Genomic DNA, 21,073 nt, shown 5'->3' on the forward strand with positions numbered 1-21,073 from the left:
GATACAGAAAATTTAGCAGTCTGGATACAAGTAAATAGTGCCTTTCTCACATTAGTCAAGGCTACTGTTTGTTTCAGACTAGCATATAAGGGTTAAAGTCTAGGTTACACACACATACACAAAATAAAAAACATCTGATGTTATAGTAGCCTGTATTAGAGTTGCTCAAGAGGGCAGCTGATGATCTGTCATTGCAGCTGATGCTGACAGATGTCTAAGGAAAATTTCCTGTGCCAGAATGGGCAGGGAGGTCAGGCTTGGAGGGTCTAGGGCTTCTTGCCAATGTGCTATCATCCTAATGAGGCCTGGTTTGTGTTTTAAGTCACTACATGCTCTTCTCTACAAATGTAAATTTATACAACACTAGTCACATAGAATGATGACTGGTCTGTAACCACTCATGTCTGTACACTGGATCATGGCTTTTTTCCTAGTGTGCCAGCCATTTCAGTCCATCTTCCTATCTCTGAATAACCCTCAAGGCCTTAACAAAACATAATGCATAAGGCAGGAATCAGTAAACTTGACCTGTCTCCTCAGATTTGCCCTTGTCCCTGGTCAGATTTCAGCTTCAGGATTGCTTATCTGAAGTGCATGGATCCCACATATGAGCATTAGGAGAATACAATTTCAAAACTGCTGTGTCAGTGTCATCTTTGCAAATTGGCATTAAGATAACTAGTCAGACAAGCTCAGTGTCTGACTGACACTTCTCTTAAATGTGTGAGCCAGGATTCCAGTGTACCATGTAAGGATTCAGCTATGGTTCTGTGCTTAAGTGTACCAGAGATTATGGTCTAGTCATGTAGCCTTGTATTCACAGTGGCATATAAGAACTTCAGGTCCCACTGAAATAAAATTTTAAATCTAAGCCTTTATCTCTCTCATATATTCTTGATGGGAAAAGACACTTCCTTTCAAAAAGAACCTTACGCTTTGAAACAAAGAAATCTGGAAAACAATCTACCAGATCAGAGCCCTGGATTGAAAGCATCCCTGCCCTGGGCTAGACAAAGTGCATTTTTTTTTATCACCTCAAGTAGGATCAGTAAGCAAATGTTTACATAAGCCAGAAAAGGGTAAGGAAATGCTGATGCTTTTTGTGTAAGGGAATCAGCATCATGTAGCATCCTAAGCCTCTGGCTGGCATCTGTCTGATTGTCTGGGTGGTTCCAGAGTCTTAAAAGAGCCTGGCAGAGCCTGAGCTTCCTTTCTGCAGCTGCTAGCACACTCCTGTTGCAAAAATGGAAAAAATAATCTGTCGGCAGCTAACAGAGGGAGGCTGACTGGGCAGGTAACGTTACCATGACGGTTCAGCCTTAGACATGAGGTTGGGTGCATATAGTAGAGGGGGGGAGTTGAGGGTTTATTTGAACAATGTGAGCTGAAGTGAACTGGAAGACTTAGATGACTAGAATATCTGGATTTTTAATGAAAGTTATGAGTAGACATCTCTGGAATGTACTTGCAGATGGACAGCAGCATCCCATCTAGCAAATGGGACAAGTTCTCCCAAAATCTTAACATGGTTGATCATTGACATTGCTGTCCCATCCTTTTCAAGTTGACAGACTGAGTAGTGCTCCGTGACAGCACTTCTAGATACAGATACAAAGCAGTCACTGTAACGTACCAACATTTTAAACTACAGCTTTGAAGAGAGCGTAGAACTGGCTTCAATTGTAGTTTCTTAAGCATAAATGTTACAGAAGCCAAATCAACACATAAGGCCTGAAGATTTCAAGAAGACTCTGAACTAGAACAGCTTCATTGGCAGTGAGATTTGGTGCATATTTCCTCAAAAAGTGTACTTTAATTGGACTGATCAGAACCAACTACGTGATCCCAGCTTGGCAATAAAAGATGATTGTGACCATCAAGTACAGTCTGTAGGAATATGCATTGAGATGGAACCCAAATTTACTTTTAAAAGTGCTGATCTGTGAGAAGAAAAGGCTGTATTCAAGAAAGGACACATTTCAAGACCAAAAATGTAATGTTGTGGAACCTTAATTATCCATTTAATTTTTCAGTGCCTAAATATGGCTATATGTTCCTGTGACTATTAATGCTTTGTTTAAGAATTTTTAAAATTTTACTAATCAGAGAAATTACTGTATTCCAGGCTAGTATGCCATTTCCCTTCACAATCTATGTAAAAGCAATTAGTGGAAAACACATCGTTAGAACAAAATGGGAGCAGATGTGTTTCAAGGGAGCAATGTGAAGATAGATCTCAGTAACGTTGCTTTCATTAGAAGGAGTTTTTAGTGATTAGGAAGAACTCCACATGTCCCTCTGGAGAGGATGAGAGATAAGGACTGTTACAGGGAGCAAAGAAATGTATCCGTTGCAGAGAAAATTTGCAGTTAGGTAGAGATAGCAAATTTAGATTTGCAGTATGTAAGGGGACTTAGAAGAGTAATGGACAAGGTGAACTTTAAAGAGCAGGTGCTGGAAATAAGGGTAAATTTCATTATGGTCAGCAGTGGCATTCCAGACCACAGAAGTAGCATATGATTGATTATGGAAAGGCTGTAAATGCTTGAGATTTTCTGATTGAGATTTTGACCTATCAAAACTGATCCACAACTGTATTAAACAGTGAAGTGGAAGCGACTTCTGTATCATATTTTGAAGAAGTTAAAACACTATTGGAGACCTGTTGATGTGGTCCTTAAATCTGGCAATTATATTTCTGAAAACCAGTTATGCTCAGAAGCCTGAGCCTCTAGCTAACTTATGACTACTTCTAATGTGGAAAGATACTATCTTGTATGCTATTCTCTGAATACAGGAAAGTGATTTAGTTGGTTTCTTCAAAAGTGATGCCTATAGTGACCTCTATATACATTAAAAGATCCCCCATTGTCCTCAGTGTGCCCTTTCCTGCATTCTAAATAACTATGCATGGGCTAAGAAAAGTGCATAGAACAAACTGCTAAACACATGGTATTTGAAAGGATGTGCAGGAGTGCAAGTTTATCTCTCATCATCTCACTTAGGCAGTCCTATTATTCAAAAGCTCTTGCAGTCATTCATTATTCATCAGCCACCTTTCTCCCATGTCGATTGCCAAGCAGAGCTGTGATGCGGAGCAGCAGCCTTGCTGAGTGTGAAATGGGATGGATGCTAGATTTTTGTTATGCAAGGGAATAACCTGTTCTGGTAAAGGTCTAATTTTCAGAGCTTCTGGCACAACTAAGCAGAAAAAGTATGTGCAAATGTATGGACTTAGTCTTAATATCTTAAAAAATTAAGACATTCATGCTGTGAGTAACTCCTTCCTGTAGGACTAAATCCAGGGCTGATTTTGCAAAAGCATTCTAATGTAGATGTCTTTGTCCTGGTTTGGAAACTGCCTCAAGTGCACACAACACCAGAAAGCCCACCCAACTTCACCCAAAGCCATGTAGCTCTTGAAGCACATTCTGGCTGTGGAGCAGATGCACTATCATCTTTATATGTCTTAATACAATGGAGGATCTAAATCAGGGGATTTAGAAGAGCTGTCTGTCTACTGTTTAGCTTGAAGAAATAGCTGCCCATGGTCACCCCATAGTGCCCTTTTTCTAAAAGAGAGTGTAGGAATTGTGACTGGATCCTTTGGTTTAATACATAAAGTATGCACTTAAAGGTTTGGTTTGGTACAGTGATGAATTTAAGGGTATCCTATTCAGGGGTGCCTAGTAATCCCCCCTAGACCATTCCAACTGAATCACCCTGTGATGACCAGATAAGATCCTGTCTTCCAAATCAAGATACTCTACCTTTTCTAGTTTTCTGCGTGTGCAAGAATAGCATTTCAGGACCTTCTACCATAGGGATGCCATATGTACCATGATAAAAGATTGTGCAGTGCATGTCATTTACCTTGCCTGCCTCAGGTGTCAAATATCACGTGACAGATCAGCAGTGATTTAAATAGTTGACATTTGTGCTGAAGATGGGAAGAGCTGTAGGATGTGCAATGTAATGAAGCAGTTTTGACTGACAGAAGGAGTTTTCAACCTTGAAGCAAGAGGGCACCAAGTGTGTGGTTAATTACAAAGTAAAGTGAGTTCTGCCTGTCAGAGTGGTTGAAGTCTATGTCATACAGCTGTGACATGAACTGTGTTATTATTATCAAACTCATTTGATGGCCTGAGAACTTCCTACCACCCCTACAAATAATGCAGCTGTCTAGTGCAGAAATGAAATTGTTTGAATACTTGTACTAATACAATCATCATGAAAATAACACTACAAAATAAAATAGCAAGAGCAATGATTAACTATTTAAGATCCAAATCTTTCCTTTTCTAGGGGTACTTTGAGATCTTGCATATGAGCCAATGACGTCTCTGGGTAATGTTCAAGCAGAACTGAATTTTTGATAATATATTACATCCTAAGCATTGTACAGCTGAAACCATCTGCTAAAACGAAATGAGGGTTTTATGAAAAAGCAACTGCATAAAGAAACTTGAGAACATTTTAAAGCAAGGGGCTTTTTAACCTTTTATTTAAGCTGGCCTATTATTATTACTATTCTTTGAGAGACCACCTAGGCAAGGCTATCAAGAATGGACTTCTTGATTACCAGTGCACCATCTAGCTGAATCTCCCTCCTTGGGACAATGAACAAGAAAAGCATAAATTAGTGATCAAATTGCCAACTCTCACAAATTGTTTATAACCCTTTGTTCTGCTTCTCAACTTTACAAATCCAACATGGCTGTGTGATACTGTAACAAGAGCAATTTATCAAGCAGCTCCCTTTAAACGCTTAATATCTGAATCAGATGCTAGAATGCCAGCAAAGCCATTTCACAGGGAAGGATGTTCCTTTCTTCTCTGCTGCTTGAACCTCATCACCCTGCTGTGATGCTCAGTGGAATCTTTCTGTGAGCTGTGAATGCTGATTTTTGAGCCATGTGCAAGAGCTGCTATTTTTGCAATCAGCTGTGAGCTTATAGGAACCTTGTCACACTTCAGTTTTGTAGGCAGCTAATGCAGAATCCAAGTAAGTGTTAATATAACATATTTGTAAATGTGAATTCACTAAAAGAATCTAGTGAATGAAAGGAAATCCATTGTCCAAGGCTTTATAAATGGGATGATTTGGCATCAACTAATTTTTGCCTGGATTAGAAAAGTTTTAGGGCTCTGACAGCTAAAGCAACCTGTATTTTGACTTAAATGCTTTATTCACATATTGTGGCCAAAGTGGTTTAGGGACAGAAAAACCTCAGGCTGAGTAGCAAGCAAGGAGGGTCTTAAAAGCCTGAAAGGACTTCTGGGGGGGGGGGACTTATTTTTACAGATCTGTGCAAGGCCAGTATCTATGAAAACAGAGAACATTTGCAGCATACTTTGCACAGTCCTTGTACTGCAGCAGATCTGTCCAGTGAGTGTGAAGTGGCAATCAAGAACCATAGCATCCAAGACAGTAAAATGTGAGTTATGGATGGAGTATATTAGTGGGGTGCCACTCACTGTGAACTCTCCCAAGAAGAGCCTGAGAATGAGTTGAAGAGGCAGTATCTGAATAGTGCTCTGCTGCTTAAAAGCTGAGTCCCAGGATAGCCTAGCATGAGATGAGGTGCTCCATCAAATCAGCAGGAGTTGCTAGTTTATAGCTACAAGTGCAGATTTAACAGCAAGATATTCAAGGCAAACTTACTTCAAGATGAAAGGAAGCTGTTTGATACCCAGGTGAGGAGCCTGAATTTCCCAGGTAAAGTGTGCTCTAAATCAAGCCTGCAGTAGAGCACTGAGGAGGAGGTAAATATTTTACTGAAGTAGAAGACCATTTTGTGGCTTAAACCTAGCATAAAGTTTGCAGCCAGGTGCACAGTGCCATTCAGATCAGAACTCCTGAGGAGCTGATGGGTTCCCCAGCTGTTTGTGTTCTAACAGCGTGGTCTTATTTACATAAGGCAAGCAAAATTTAAGATCTAGAAACATTCTTACTCTCTCAATATTTTTTGGCATGTTTTGTGCAAACTGACAACCAGTTCTTCATGCTGTTCTTTAGTTGCTGCTTAAACACCTTTGTAGCGCATTGTGACTGAGTGCTCTTGAAAGGCAGTTAACATTCCTTAGTTTAGAGCGTGAATCAAAGCCAGCTGAAATGGATGGAGATAACTTGGTCTGAGTTTCGGATCAGACACCCTATGCCGTTCCATATGCTATAGGACAGACGTAGAAGCAAACTGACAATTCTGAGAAGCCCTTCACATTTCTTACTTGAAGATGCTGGGAAATAATTACAGTCTAAACCAACTTTTTGTCAATTTTTAAAAGGGCTTTTTATTAATGCACCCTCATATGTAATGGGCAGGGCGAACCCTCCTTTTTATTCTAAATACCTGCCTATCCAAAATATATCTGCATGTTTAGTACCTGGAGAGAAAAACCATAGAGTCAAGAGGGGAATCCTGGTGCTGCCTCTGTATCTGAATGGCCTGCTTATTCTGCAGGAGAACCTGGGTTGATTCAGTATTTACTTTGTAAGTCTAATGTGCCATACATTGATAACAAAGATTAGCCTGTATGTTAGCAGCTACTCTTAGAAAGTTTACAATCAGTTCAATGTGAAAAAATATATCGCCGCACTGGTATTTTCAGTGCATCTGGAAACCCTGTGTACTTGGGAGATACCTTATTGTGGTGAAGCCACAGAAATATTGGTAAGTCTTTCTGGATCTCAAAGTTCAGAAAGTTGAAGTCAAATATTTGAAGTAAGATTTATAGTTCATTGTATTTGATCACATTGAATGCCCTTTGTAGAATGTCAGAAGAGTCCCTGTACTTTTTTACAGTACAAATGAAATGAAATTAAATTATTAAATAAATTAAAAAAAAGGTGAAAATGGAAATCAACAAATCCAGCTTCTATTATTTCCAACTAAAAGCATTAAACTGCTAAGAAAATAAAATTCATATATATATTGACTTCAAGTGTAGTGTAGCCACCCACATTTTAACCATTCATTGCTTTTTCAGAAACATACTTGTGTAGTGGCACTCCCCAGAACATCTCCCTTTCTTGAGCAGTCCTAGAAGATCTAAGTGTCCTTCCTGAGTGTTTACCTGAAGTTTGTCTATAAGTATCAAATATTCAGTGTGATGAAGTAACAGTACAAAAACAATTTGAATTTTTTATGGCCCGTGTTAAAAAGTTTTGGTTTGTGCTTGACTAATGTTGAATGAGGCATGAGCTGAAATCCATCTGTGACTGTTTTGCTTTTCATTCATGTTAAGTTATATTAGAGTCCAGTTCAATCAACCCTTCTATCCCATCAATCCCATGACCAAGAGTGGCAGAAGCAGATACTTGTTTTTGTGGTATCTGGCTCCAGTAAAGTATATGACCTACAGCAAAGCAACCCACAACCCCAAGAGCAACAGAAGCTAGATGGTTATTTGAGTCATAGGAAGCAACTGTCACAACAGGAAGATGCTGAATGATCTAAGCAAGCATTTGTATTTTAAATTTAGCAAGTTAAGAGCAGATCATGTTATTGCACAGCTTTGGCTGATGACTATATAGCTCTCCCTGAAGCTGAGAAAATTTCTGAGTGAAGAAAGCACAATGCCTGCTTTTTAATTTCATGCACTATAAACATAGGCTGCTTGGAGGAAACGATGCCCTATTTTCCTCCTCCCTAGAAAAGCATCTATAAAGAGACTGCAAGGAGCATCTCTCTCTCAGTATGGGCTGCAGCTCCTGCTCAGCAATGCATTATGTTCCTGATCTCCTAACAGACATCTAGGGGGAAAACATGAAAGTTGTATGAATTAAATATTCAAAGTGCATATTATACTAAAGTGTTTGGGCATACTGTCCATGTGATGTGTATGCAAAGAGTTACTACAGATGTCACAGATGCAGGTTTCTACTAGGGTTTTTTTTTAGCTTTTGTTTTCTTTCCCCAAACAGCAGTCTTATGATACTTCTCATCTTCCATTTGAGACTAGATGTGAGTAGGAAGTTGATTTACAGAAAGAACATTCACACTTCACAAAGGTCAGGGCTGGAACTGTTTGAGCAGGGCCTGTCAAGTCAGTAGCTTGGATGTTGACTTGAAAGCAAACCTCAGTTATCTTTATTTTGACAAACACTGAGGTTGGAGTATGACCTAGCATTAGGGAGTGACAGCTTTTTGTAATCATGCCATTGTCCTGAAGGACATGGAAAGAATCTATGCTTAGTGATTCCTTTCTCTCAGAAATTATGACCCCTTCTTGAAAGTGCTTCCTTAGAAGTATCTTCTTGGTTTCTTCTGGTCCCTAGTTCTACATTCTCTTCCTTTCAGTTGAGATCCTTTGGTGTCATACTTGATGAAACCAGTTTGGCTGAGGAAATTTAAGCCAGCTCTCAGAATTTATGGTCTGGATCAGTTCCCAGCTTCGTTTTGTTTTTGTAATCTAAAAGGCTGAAAATGCTGTCATAAACAACCAGCACGTGAACCTGTTAAAAGATGCTTTCACGTTTGATAAATATTGCATCCTATGAAGGAACTTGAAACAGAGGCTTTAAAGCAGCAGAAGTCTAGTCCTTGATAGTGATGGTACTCCAATCTCTGCCTTTATCAGCTTCTCCAGGTGTTCCCTTAATCTTAGATTCAAGAAAGAACTTGTGGCATTTGTATTCCTGCCATTGGTGTCATGCTTCTGTTTGCAGAGAAATATTAAAATGTGTCATCCAAAACAAAGAAGTTGTTTAAACTCAACTCTGCAAAGCTGTTTAGGATGAGAAACTACCTACAGAGCAAATTAACTGATAAATACAGAATGAAGTTATTTGTATTCCTTGGAATAGCTGCTGCTGGAAATGTTTCACTTACTCAGATTGTCAGGATGAAAGTATTAGCAGTAGGGGGAAACTGTGCGATAGAGCACAAATGTCTCTCCTCCTTGGGTTCACTGTTCACTATTCAAGAGTCCTGTGTAATCTTGGATGTATTGCTGTGATTTTCAGTAGTGCTATAGTTGCGAAGATGGTGCTACAGAGGTGGAGCTATGAAAATGAGGTACCTTCAGCCGTATGTTCTGCACTATATATAGCATCTGTGCATGTATATAAATATAGAGGGGGAAATACTTTAAATCAACTTACAAAAGTGGTTATAAACCATTTATTGTTGCAAAATCTTTGATAAATCTCTCGAGTGAATTTCAGGTTGAAATTGTGTTTGGGTTTTTGAATTTATCACGTCATCCAGTTCTTTTTAAAGGAGAGGATAAATAGCAAACCAAGTGTGATGTAATTTAACTACTGTCAGAAATGACAGTGTTCTTTGAAAAGCATGAAGGTTTTGGTGTGATTAAAAAAACGGGTCAGTCTTTTTTTTTTGTCATTAAATTGTAGGTATTTTGGCTACTTTTTATTTTAGCATCAAGCATATAAACATGCCATTAAGAAGCACTTTTTGTCTGGCATCTGAACTTTGAAAAAATAGTGTTTTAAAAACTCCTACTTTCCTATAATTTGGTGAAAATCTCGTGACTGAGCTTTTCACTGGTGTTATGAACTATTTGTTCTAGGGAATGTCTGGACTGGCAGGTAATGTGGAAACCACAAAAAATATACTCAGCTCTCGAGCACACACACAGCTTAAATGTGGGAAGATTTTCCCAAATCTTCTAAGGATCAAAATATTTTATCCCCCTCCAATTTATAAACAATAATATAAAAAAATGTCTGTGTTTAGCTACTGATGTTTTTAAGAACCTGTTTGAGTTGAGTAGAAAGCAGTGTAAGGGAAGGAATTTTGAGCAGAGATCACCAGTTTTGCCAGGTACTTTACAAACCTGTTTATAATTCAGGAAAAAAGGCTTCTTGCCTGAAGGCAAAGAGAATTGAATCACTGAAGTGGGAGGCATGGTGTCATCCAAGGAAAGAGGGGACCTAGTCTGCTTTACACCTGAGCCAGCTGTTGGATAGAGCAATACTTTCAGATACATTTGTGTGTTTGCAAAACAAGCATCCTGATGAAATTGAGAGCTTCCCTGCAAAAAAGGACTTTGGGGTACTGGTGAATGAGAAGCTAGACGTGAGCCAGCAATGTGCACTTGCAGCCCAGAAGGCAAATTGAATCCTGGGCTGCATCAAAAGAAGTGTGGCCAGCAAACAGAGAGGTGGTTCAGCCACTCAACCAGAGTACTGTGTCCAGCTATGGGGACCTCAACATGAGACACATGGACCTGCTAGAGTGGGTCCAGAGGAGGGCCACCAAGATGATCAGAGTGTTGAAGTACCTCTTCAGTGAAGCCAGGCTGGAAGAATTTGGGCTGTGCAGTCTGGAGAAGATAAGGTTCTGGGGAGACCTTTATAGCTGCCTTTCAGTATCCAAAGGGGACCTACAAGAAGGCTGGGGCAGGATTGTTTAGAAGGGTCTGTAGTGTCAGGATGAGGAACAATGGTTTTAAACTGGAGCAGGGTAGATTTAGGTTGGACATCACTTCCAACCTCAACCATTCTGTGATTTGACGGCCAAGTCCTATTTTCAGAACTGGCTTTCATTCTCCATGGAAAAACATCATATCTACTCTCCAGGTTAACAAAATCCAGTAAGGCATTAAAAAAACCCAAACAAACAAACAACTTAGTTGCTGTCATTCAGCCATAGAAATTTGTTTTCTCTCTGATCTTAAGGTTAGGTTATTGCCAATCTGGTTAAGTTATCCTCTTTGTTTTTGCTAGAGAAACATAAAGAGAACTAGAATTCTTCCTGAGTTTGAGTGTCCAGTGTGAGCATGATATGATCTCTAGGTTAAGGGATATACACAAATTATTACCTTTCTGTAGCATAATTGCAGCTTTGAGAGTAGCAGTCTAAGGAAAACTAAACTAGACCTATTTAGTCAGATAGAAGTTACTCTTTGGGTACTCAACACATATGTTCTTTTCTAATAACTTGTTGATATGTCACAATTCTACAAACTTCTGTGAATTATGTCTTGTATTTTTTTAATTAGTTTTTTTTTTTTTTGAGCCTGAGGAGTAAAGGTGACTCTGCATTCTGCCTGTAGAAGATAATGTCACCTGTATGTAGCACATGCAGAGGTCCAACTTACTAATGTATTTGGGAGGAAAAAGGCAGACAAATGAACCTGTCATGCCTGGCCACAAAAAGAAGTCTGCTGTTGACCCTTCTGTTATGATGTGCATTGATTGCTAGACCTCTTTTCTGGAAACAGCTTGTATGAGACAGAAAGACAGCTTCACTGCAAACCTTGAAGATGCCTTAGGCCGCCTCTTCTGTACTGAGGAGAATGTAAACCAATTTACACTCCTGTATTCCTAATATAACAGCTACCCAGTTGCTTCATCAGCTTAATACCTGTACTAAGCAGAGAATTAGCTAATCGATGCAGTACCCAGACTACCTCTCTTACCATCTGTTATGCCATTTTGGAAGGAAATAATTCATGGTGTTCTTTCTCCCCTTGCTGCAGTGGGGAAGGTTCTAGGAGGAGTGTGTTAGTTGCTGTTGTCCAACATTGAAATGAAAGAAAATGGCTTTGAGTTTCTCTTATTTTTTTTTCTAAATAGCAATCTTCCAAAGTGAAAAAGGTGGGGTTTTAACTGTGTGGGATGTACAGTTGTGACAGTATATGATTATAATTTCTTTAAGTCTTTTCCTCTCTTATGACTTCATACCTTTGTGTGCAACCCTCCCCTCTCCCCTCCTCTCCCCTCCTCTCCCCTCCTCTCCCCTCCTCTCCCCTCCTCTCCCCTCCTCTCCCCTCCTCTCCCCTCCTCTCCCCTCCTCTCCCCTCCTCTCCCCTCCTCTCCCCTCCTCTCCCCTCCTCTCCCCTCCTCTCCCCTCCTCTCCCCTCCTCTCCCCTCCTCTCCCCTCCTCTCCCCTCCTCTCCCCTCCTCTCCCCTCCTCTCCCCTCCTCTCCCCTCCTCTCCCCTCCTCTCCCCTCCTCTCCCCTCTCCCCTATGCATATATCCATGCATGGATGCTTGTCAAGTATGGTCATATTGCTTGTGTTCTTTGAGCGTAGAGGAGCTGTAAGTTTGGTGCATGGTGTAATGGTATGAAAAGGGGGCCTTATAACAACTGATTGAAAATAAAAAAAGCTTAGAAAATATACTGGAATAAAATATAGTGGATGAATAATAGGAAGTAGATAGAGCATTGAGAGAAAATGTTCTGAGATACTGTACTTGAACAGCCTACTTCAAAAGCCTGTAATCCCTTGAGGTAGGCTTAATATAAGGCAGAGTATAAAAACTGTTCTTTAATATTGTGTCTGGGAAATGAAAATACAGGAAATCAGATCAGTAGCTGTGTGTTAGACCTTGACCTTTGTGTGAGCTCTGCCTGTCTGTAGTTCTCCAGGTCTCATTTCCTCTTCAGAATTTTGTGTGAATTGAAAATGTCCTGCTTGCTTTAGCCTGTACACAAGCTTGTTTAGCTGAGGCAGCTGTTGCACACATCTCCAGAATGTACCTAGCTGCTCAGGGTGGTTTCCATGAGCCAGAAATTTGCTAGGCGATGGGGCTGTCACTTGTGTTCTTTAGAATTCTCATTTTGGTCTGGGCCACTGAAGAAACCATTGGAAACTCCTTTAGTCCTAGGCAGGACTTTTTGTGAGTTTCAGTGTTAGTGTCATTCTTTCCTGTGACTGCAAATAAGTCTCTAGGTGTTTTTGGTGCAGCAGTCATGTGAAGGAACAGATAGAAAATGGGGAAAGCCCCTTGTTTCACTGCTGCTGCAGGTAGTTCCAAATGTGTCTTCAGCTATGGAAGAAAGACCAAGAGTAATGGTGGAACTTCATCCCAAGATCTGCAGAAAGTCTGTTTTCTAACCTGTGTCCATCCTGCCTCTGTGCTGATGCTGGTCTCTGGAATTTTTCATGTTAAGTCAGTTCTGTGCATGTCTCTGAGACTGTAGCACCAGTTACACATCCAAAAAGATAAGGCATAGCCTATTTACACTTCTTGCCTCTCTTCCTCACCCTTTGTATGACTGTCCTCTTTGACTCTGCACTAGACATGCTGATCTATAGATGATTGATGTGTGGTCTCCTAGAGTTCAGAGGACCTTGGCTCCCTGAAAGCTGTACAATGTGGTCTGCTCCGGAATTACATTACCCTTGTCTGGGAGTGTTTCTAGATCTTGCAGGTTTTCTAATTCCTTGGAAGATGTGAGTCAGAAGGCACAGAGAGACAGCTGCTCCTGTGTTCCAGTCAGCTCTTGACTGATCTCAGCAATAAAACAATTTTAATTTACTACTTTTTAGGTCAGTTTAGTCAAGTCATTTTTTCCTAGGAAACTTTGTCTAGGAAACCACTACTCCAAAAGGGTGTTAATGCATTTTTTGCAGTAATTCTAAGTCTCATGTAAATCAGTGAGAAGAGTTCTGTCTGAAACCAGATGTTGTTTCTCTGTTGGAGTGACTTTGCAGTTCTTGTCAAGTTGCACCACTGGTATTTGCCTTGCTTTGACAGCTCCTGTGGACTCTAGAAAGGTGGATGCCCTAAGCTAGGATACTGATTATTGCTTGGCAGTGGCATCATTACCCTTCAAAACTCAGGCTGTTTGAGATCTCTGTTCCAAATGGCACCTAAACAGGTGATAAAAATCTAATATAAATGGTGAGGCAAAAATATGGTGTCTTTATGACCAGTAGTACCTTGAGCAGTAGCAACCTAAAAGCTACAAAGTTGCTATTTTGTCTGAGTAATGGTGGCAGGATTTGTCTTTTAAGTAACTGTTGAATAACACACATGTACTTAAATAGTTTTATTCTCTGTTACTATTACCTGAAATAAACACATTATTGAAGAAAGTAAAGACAAAAAAAAGTGCACATTTTTTCAGTGTTTGGAAAATGAGCTTGAACATTCATTCGGTCTTGAGTTTCCGAATATTTAAATGGGTACTGTAGGGCACAGACTTAGAGGATTTTGTTCTTAAGCTCCGAATCCTGCTTAAATTCCTCACTTGCCATTGATTTTGCCTGAAGATTTTGAATTCTTAACTTCAATTCCAGAAATAATCTTTCCTTCCTTTTTAAGAATTTTTATTCAGAGCTTAAATAAAATAGCTGTAAAACTCAGATCATGAAACTGCTTGGGAAGAGCTTCCTGGGTGGTGGAGTTCCTGATACCACTCAAAGCTCTCAGCTGGTGGAATGCCACAATGTGCTTCTGGTTTTCATCTGGTAAAGGCCTGGGCCGTGTGGTGATCTTTATGCAAATCAGCAGGATTCCAAAGGCTTCAAATTATAGTGGAATACATAAAATTTCAGTGAAGCACACAACTGTGCACTCGTTCAGCTGGCTTGAATAGCTTCTGTATCAGGCAGATGCATATTACTTAATTCTTAAACTTTTAAACCCTTTTTTAATGTTCATACAACTGAAAAATATTGTCATCGTAGAACAGTGCACATATAAATTGCAGTGCTTGTATGAATTGTGTGGAAACTACATGAAACATCAGTGAAGTAAAGCCATCCTGTTGTAAATTAAACTGAAAAAGAAAAAGCAAAGTCTGAAAAGGTTCCTTTATCCAATGCGCGAATCAGATTTAAACAAGACTGATAGTAAAATAATTTTTCATGAACAAGGGCAAACACAGCTCTTCTACCACCATAATACAAATAAAAAGTAACTGGAAATGGCATCTTTCCCTAAAATACTGTCAGTTTCCCCTTTTTTGGGGGGTATGTGTATGCATGTATAATTCTTCTAATGGCAGAATCTAGAAAATACTTCACTATGTCAGTAAGAGTTTCTTATATGGTCACTTGTAAGATATCAGTATTTTTGTCTCTCTACAAGCTTAGATTTCTTTATACTCACATTCTACTATTCCTGCTAATGTACTGTGCAGAAAGAATTACATTGCTCTGCTGTGCAGCTGGGACTTCCTTGAGGTTTGCATTTTTAAGGCTTTCCCCATCATAGCCTGCAACGAAGGCAGCAAATCTTGCTGGTCATGTACCATAGAGAGCACATGAAATTTGGGGTGAGGGAGGAATTACAATCTGGTTTCCAAAGGGCACAGATACTTTCATGAGTCCCAGCACTGCTCAGTTCTGTACATATTTCATTGATCTTATTGACATCTCAGAATTTATCCTTGGCAATACTGCTATGTAGTGGGAGGAAAATGAAATGCTGTTAGCAAACTGATAATTGAAAGTAATAAAAGCCTTGAGCAAATGCATAAAACTCTTCCCAATCATGGTATTTATGGCCCCAAACTGTTAGAGAGATATTTATAGGTTCAGTTGGAAATACAAAACATATGGTATCTTTATCCGGAAATATTCTTTCAATTATACTCTGCATGGATCTCATAAGCATCCCTCTTTCATCTCAAAATTCTTCAGTACATTAGGTAAGAAACATCATTCCATTTTGTAGGGGAATGTGGTAAACAAACATCTTGTTCTAACAGATGTTGAAGTGTGTTTTTGTGGATTTCAATCAGCAAAAAAAAATATTCTCTAAGTTTTAGCTCTGGCAGCTCGAAGTCCTGCAGCTGTTAGGCCACACAGTATGTATTTCACTTTGGTATTTGTTATATTGGAGATTGTCTAGGATCAGTGCAGTTTTCCCTGATTTTTTCATCTGTTAAAGCCTATCTTAATCTGCTTTTTTTGCAATGTGCTAAATCTTTTCTGCTTTCCAAATGTAGCAGGATCATAGTTTAATACTTCCTCTAATATATCTGTGTAAGGATTTTCTGACATCACCTTTTCCAGTTTGTTAGCCTCTGGAAGTCATGCTTATAGGAAGTGGGTTGGCTTCTTCTTAAGGCATTGTTATTTCAAAGAAATCCAGCGTTAACTGGGAAATCCCACTTCCACAATCTGCAAGTGGGGTTTGACCTAAAACTAGCAGAAAGAAAGAGACTCCAGAAGAACCTGTGAGCTCAAGTCAAAAGGCAGTTTTATGCTTCATCTCAACTTTGAGAGGAGCCTGGTTCCAAACAGTGCAGATGTCATCTCTTTCTCTGACTTTCCCAAAAAGAGAGGGTTAACTCTGACTCTGATCTGTCACTTGTTTGGGAGTAGGGAATATTGTCCAACCTTTTTGCTGAGGTTGTTATTTTGAGGTACAATTCATAAAGCTTGCTCTGCTGTTCTGTGTGAGTAGAGGGGGAAGCATACCTTGGATTGTTTATTTTTACTTTCTTTTTAGACACCTTGTGGATCTTGGAAGTTTCTACCTTGTTGTAGGCACTGTGCTTGCAAGAGTTCTTTGGGGGTCAGTTTGTCTTTGTTCTTATCTTGCTCTTGCAGAAGCTGAATTGCAATGCAGTGCGGGCAGTGTATTCGAGCTCACCAGAGCTGAATATTACAGCTCTAGGCTGGAATAGGCATTTTTGCTATGTGCATTGCTGTCAACTGAATTCCAGATACTGCCATTTCTTAAGAAAATATCCCCTCTAGCCTTTTTTTGTTTTCCATGATTAAATTGACCCCTGGCTTGGGATCACCTTTCCTGTGCAAAAGTGAGTGTCAGACATGCCTTATGTTAAACCAAAATCACTGATTCCTGTTATCTTGTCTTTGAACTGTATTTGACTCGTCAGTTGCAGTTACTTGGGCATACTCATCTCTACCTAAGAGAGTTTGTAGGACTTAGTCCATGGAATGGCTAGTAAAAGATCCTTTGGGATTTGTCCCTGGCTTTAAAGACCTTTCCTAAAACTTTATTTCACAAATCATCTACTTCTCAGTTTTATTGCTACCAATCTCACATATGTCTATTGGTTTGTCTTGTAATATTGTTAGAACACCACTTATTTTGGGATATGTGAAGTTAGACGATTTCCCTTGAAATTCTTCAGGATTTCTGTTGCCTGTAATGGCTCATTAAAGTGAGTATCACAGGGTGTAATTTTTTCTTCTTCAGCTTCTTCTTGCTTCAGTTTGTTGTGTAATGTACCATAGAGCTACCGTGAGTATAGGCAAAGTCTGATTTTCTATTTGTGGGTTGTTGTTTGATTTTTTGGGTTAGTCTTTAGGTTTTTTATTTGTTTGTTTGAAACTATAGCGCAGTGTGACTTGATACTGTGAAGAAAACTACAAGTATTCTCATCTTGACATTTTCTAGATTCTTACAAGGAAGGGAGAATCTCTGACACGTCTTATGGATGTGTCTTTACAGTTGCTTCTTAAGTCCATATCATCTTTCTGCTCCCATTCAAGATGGATGTTTAGAATCTCTCAGCATGGTAATTCTGTTTATTCAAAATAGAAACCACGGAGAAATAATATAATTGGGTAGGAAAATACGTTCTCTTATAGTCAGGGAATAATAGAGAAGCTAATTTTCCTGATTTTTCTGACACACGCTTCACTAATCACTGGGTATAAATTATTCAGATGTTAAAGATCACAGTTGTAAATATGAAAGGAGTTTGTAGCAATAATCACAACAAACCAATGTCACTAAATTAATGAAACAAATTATTCACGTCATCATCCTGCATTTTTTTTCTGTTTGACCTCTAAGCTTTGGTGTATGCTTTTCTGTAGTGCTGCGGTAGAAGGGGCAGCCACGTCGTGGCTGAGGGTTCTCTGGTGGCTCAGGATGCAGGGTAGCGCATTGAGCAGGAGGTATCAGCAGGGCCTACGGCTCCTAATTAGCCTGCACAAGTGATTTCCTACATCTTCTATTCTCCAGATGTGAACATGGCTTTAAAAGCATTTGAAGTGACTTTGGGGGAAGGTAATGGCTGAACTTAGTGTCACACTGTTAAGCCACACCCAGAGTGACAAGGAAGCGTGTAAAGGATTCTCATGAATTATTGGCCTTGGTATGGAGTGGTGACAAGCATGTGGCTGGTTGGGCTTTAGAACTGTTTGCAGCCTTGCCTGTGGAACTGGTTTAGCTGGAAGAATGTTTCTCTACAATGCTGTAAAGCACTCTCAGGCCTTCTGTCTCTGGCCTTCTGCCTCATGTGCCTGCTCTTCGCTGTGTGGGCTATGGAGAAGACACTAGAAAGTTTGGAAGAATACGTTTATAAAAGAACTTTTTTTATCTGAGCAGGCAGACTGAGGGTCCTGTAAAGATCTTGGGATGCAGTTACAGCTTAACAATGCACAGGATAAAAGTTAAATTTTCTTCTAGTTGACTCAATGGGAAGAATAAATTTATCCTGTTAGCAGATGAGAGCCATCTTCTCTCTTATTTGACTTTTTCATGGTGAAAAGGTTTCCCATAGAGACAGTTTTGTGGAGCTGATATTGCTGGAAGCAGCTTCTGTGTTTCACCTTTTATGTGCTAGAGAAAAATGGAGAAGTATGTTACTGCTCCAGCATTGCAGGGCTTCTGTAACGCTGGTCCGGGCAACTGACTTGCAGGCCATGCCTCAGGCAGATGGGACTTGAAAAGGTCTGACGGGTTTCTCTTCAAAGATTTGGTTAAAGTAGCATCACCTTGGAAAACATGTTATTCCATGTATGTGAAACCCCACTGGGAAGCCTGTAAACTAATGAGCTTTTCATTGCCCTATTCACCTTATGAATAGCTAAACAGGCATGATGGAAGTAGGCTGAGTATCCACCTTAATTTTGAGCAGTGAATTACTTAGCCAGGTGGATTGTAATGTTCATTTGAGAAAGCAAAAGTTCTATACAAAGAAACTGGAGGAACAACATCAAGCATCAAAATAACCATTACCCTTTCTGCTGAAGAGAACTTTTTGCACTAAGTTTGTTGACAAGCAGGAGACTCATGTTGGATTGTGATATAAGCTATTTTCTCAAGTCAGCTGCCACAGCTTCTAGAGGTGTTGCAGAACCACATAACCACTTCTGGGAAAGAGGAAGAATGTTTTTAGGGGGCTGATACTTGAAAATGTACTGTGACTTCAACATCTGCAGAGTGATTGCTAGATAATGATATATATAGCTTTTCTGCTCCGTAAGGAGGCATCCAGTGCTGCACTTCTGTATGGAAGATGGTAGGCTGGCATCACCCTGAGTGTCAAGCAATGTGCCATTCCTGTTATAAAAACAAAAGACTAAAAATCTCTTGTTCTTGACAGTTTCCACTAAATTGTTCCTACAGTGCAAGAATGTGAAATTTTGCACCAGAATCCCATGGCATGCTTTGGTCAGTTTAATGATTAATGCAGCTACAGCATGGCTGTGCAGCATCTGCTCTGGGCTGCTGAAGTGAGCAAATAACAAAGTTTTGAGAGTAGATCCTTCCTCGCTTTAATTCCAAAACATTTGGTGGTATTGCACCAAGTATGGATTGGTCCATTTTAATCTAAGAGCAGAACTCCTGTCAAAACTGAGGGTAAGCATGACAACTGTTACACTGATTTATCAGAGCAAAAAGGGAGTTGCGGTAGGTGTTTTAGGACTTAATGTAGTACATAAATGGCATTTCCATCAGCAAAAAATGAGAAGGTTGATTTATAACAGATAGCTCAAATAATTTCTGAATTTCCATATTAATAGAAAAGTGATACTTCCATTTTTGCTATTATCCCCCTATGTGCCATCTTCTTATAAATATGGAAATTTGGTAATTATCTGTAGAACGACTTTATTTCAGATTATAGCATAGAACTTAATGAATGGAAGTTTTAGTTTCTATACTATCATCTTTTCTGTAAGTGTGGTTTTTTGAGGTCTGGTTTACCATACTGAAAGATGAACTCTGTTTAGCCATGTTTGATAGCCAGTCTAAAACTAGATGGCTTCTAGTTCATTTTCCCTTAACCAGGAGTACAGAACTGAGCCATACTTAGATTAAATGCTGTTGGTTTGTTATTGTCTCTGTTTATGACTTTAAAGACAACATGCTGAATAGAAACTTGCAAGAGATATATTGTTCCTTAAAAACGAAGTCATGCAAACAGTATTTACAGTGAATAAAACTATAGCTAAAACAATACCTCAACACCATGATGTGGTGATGATACGGTAAAATAGTAACACGTGCGTGAATGGGTTCTTGAGATCTTCTAGGAATGTAGTAGTGCAGCCATATGTAAGGACTAAAGCTGGGCCTGTCAGACAGAATACATTAGTACTTGATGGATAGTACCATATTCTGAAAAAGAGGTAGTGTCTGGGGTTGAAGTGATTTAGAATGAGAATTGTACTTCCAGGGGTTTGATAGCACTTGATCCATATAATCACACTGCTTTTAAACTGTGAGCAGTGTTAGAGTCATCTTGTAGCTTGGGGAGTACTAGCCAGGAGATAGTCAGCTGTTTTAGATTGCCACATATCTTCTTTGAGTCATTCTTTAATGTACTGATGTCATAAAAGGCAGGATGAAAACTATGGGTGTGGAATATTTCTAATGGAAAAGCCAACTTTTTGCCCTGTATTACAAAAGACATTACAGCAAGTATCTGTTGATGGGGCTTTTCCACAACAGAGTTCTTCTGAACCAAATCAGCCTGTGGAAGTTGTTCATATTTCTGTAAAGGTGCCTCTACCTGAGGAGTCATGGTTCTGTGCCTTAAACTGTATCTAGGAGCTTTCAAGTTTAAACTAAAACTTCCTCTAGGTATCTCTTTCTGATTTCTAAGTGCAACATTCAGTTCGGGGGAGAGAATATCTTAGGGAAGGACCGTTCACCGGAAGTTTTTTTTTTTCCTTTGGAGCTAAGTACCTTACAGAGGCTTGGCCTTGAGTGGTGCTTTTGAATGGCCTTTCTATTCTCTGGTGTTCACTAGAAATTAAACACTTGACCCTATAGTTGTGTGAAAGATTAGAAATCTGCCTAACACAGAATTTTCAACTGAAAAATGCATGTATACAAAGTTACTTCATGCCTTTTTCTCCATCTTAATCATGAGAGATCTATGATGAGGTCCCCTTGCACTTTTTTCATTGCAGGTATTGCTAAAAGTTTAAGTGACAGTCCATTTCACATTCTGCCTGCATTGTGTGTGAATTGATAGGAGGGGAGGTGACGCACTGAGTTTAGTTTACCTTGTTCAAAATTTGGAGCAAATATCTTAACACTTGGCAAGGGGGAATGGCATACATTTTTGTGAATCTATTTGTATAAAGAGAAGAGGTTGGATACAGATACCATCAGTGGCTAAGTGTGCAGTATGGGTAAGCTGTGCCTGGG

This window comes from Indicator indicator, chromosome 13 (assembly GCF_027791375.1).
Source record: "Indicator indicator isolate 239-I01 chromosome 13, UM_Iind_1.1, whole genome shotgun sequence".
NCBI lineage: Eukaryota > Metazoa > Chordata > Aves > Piciformes > Indicatoridae > Indicator > Indicator indicator.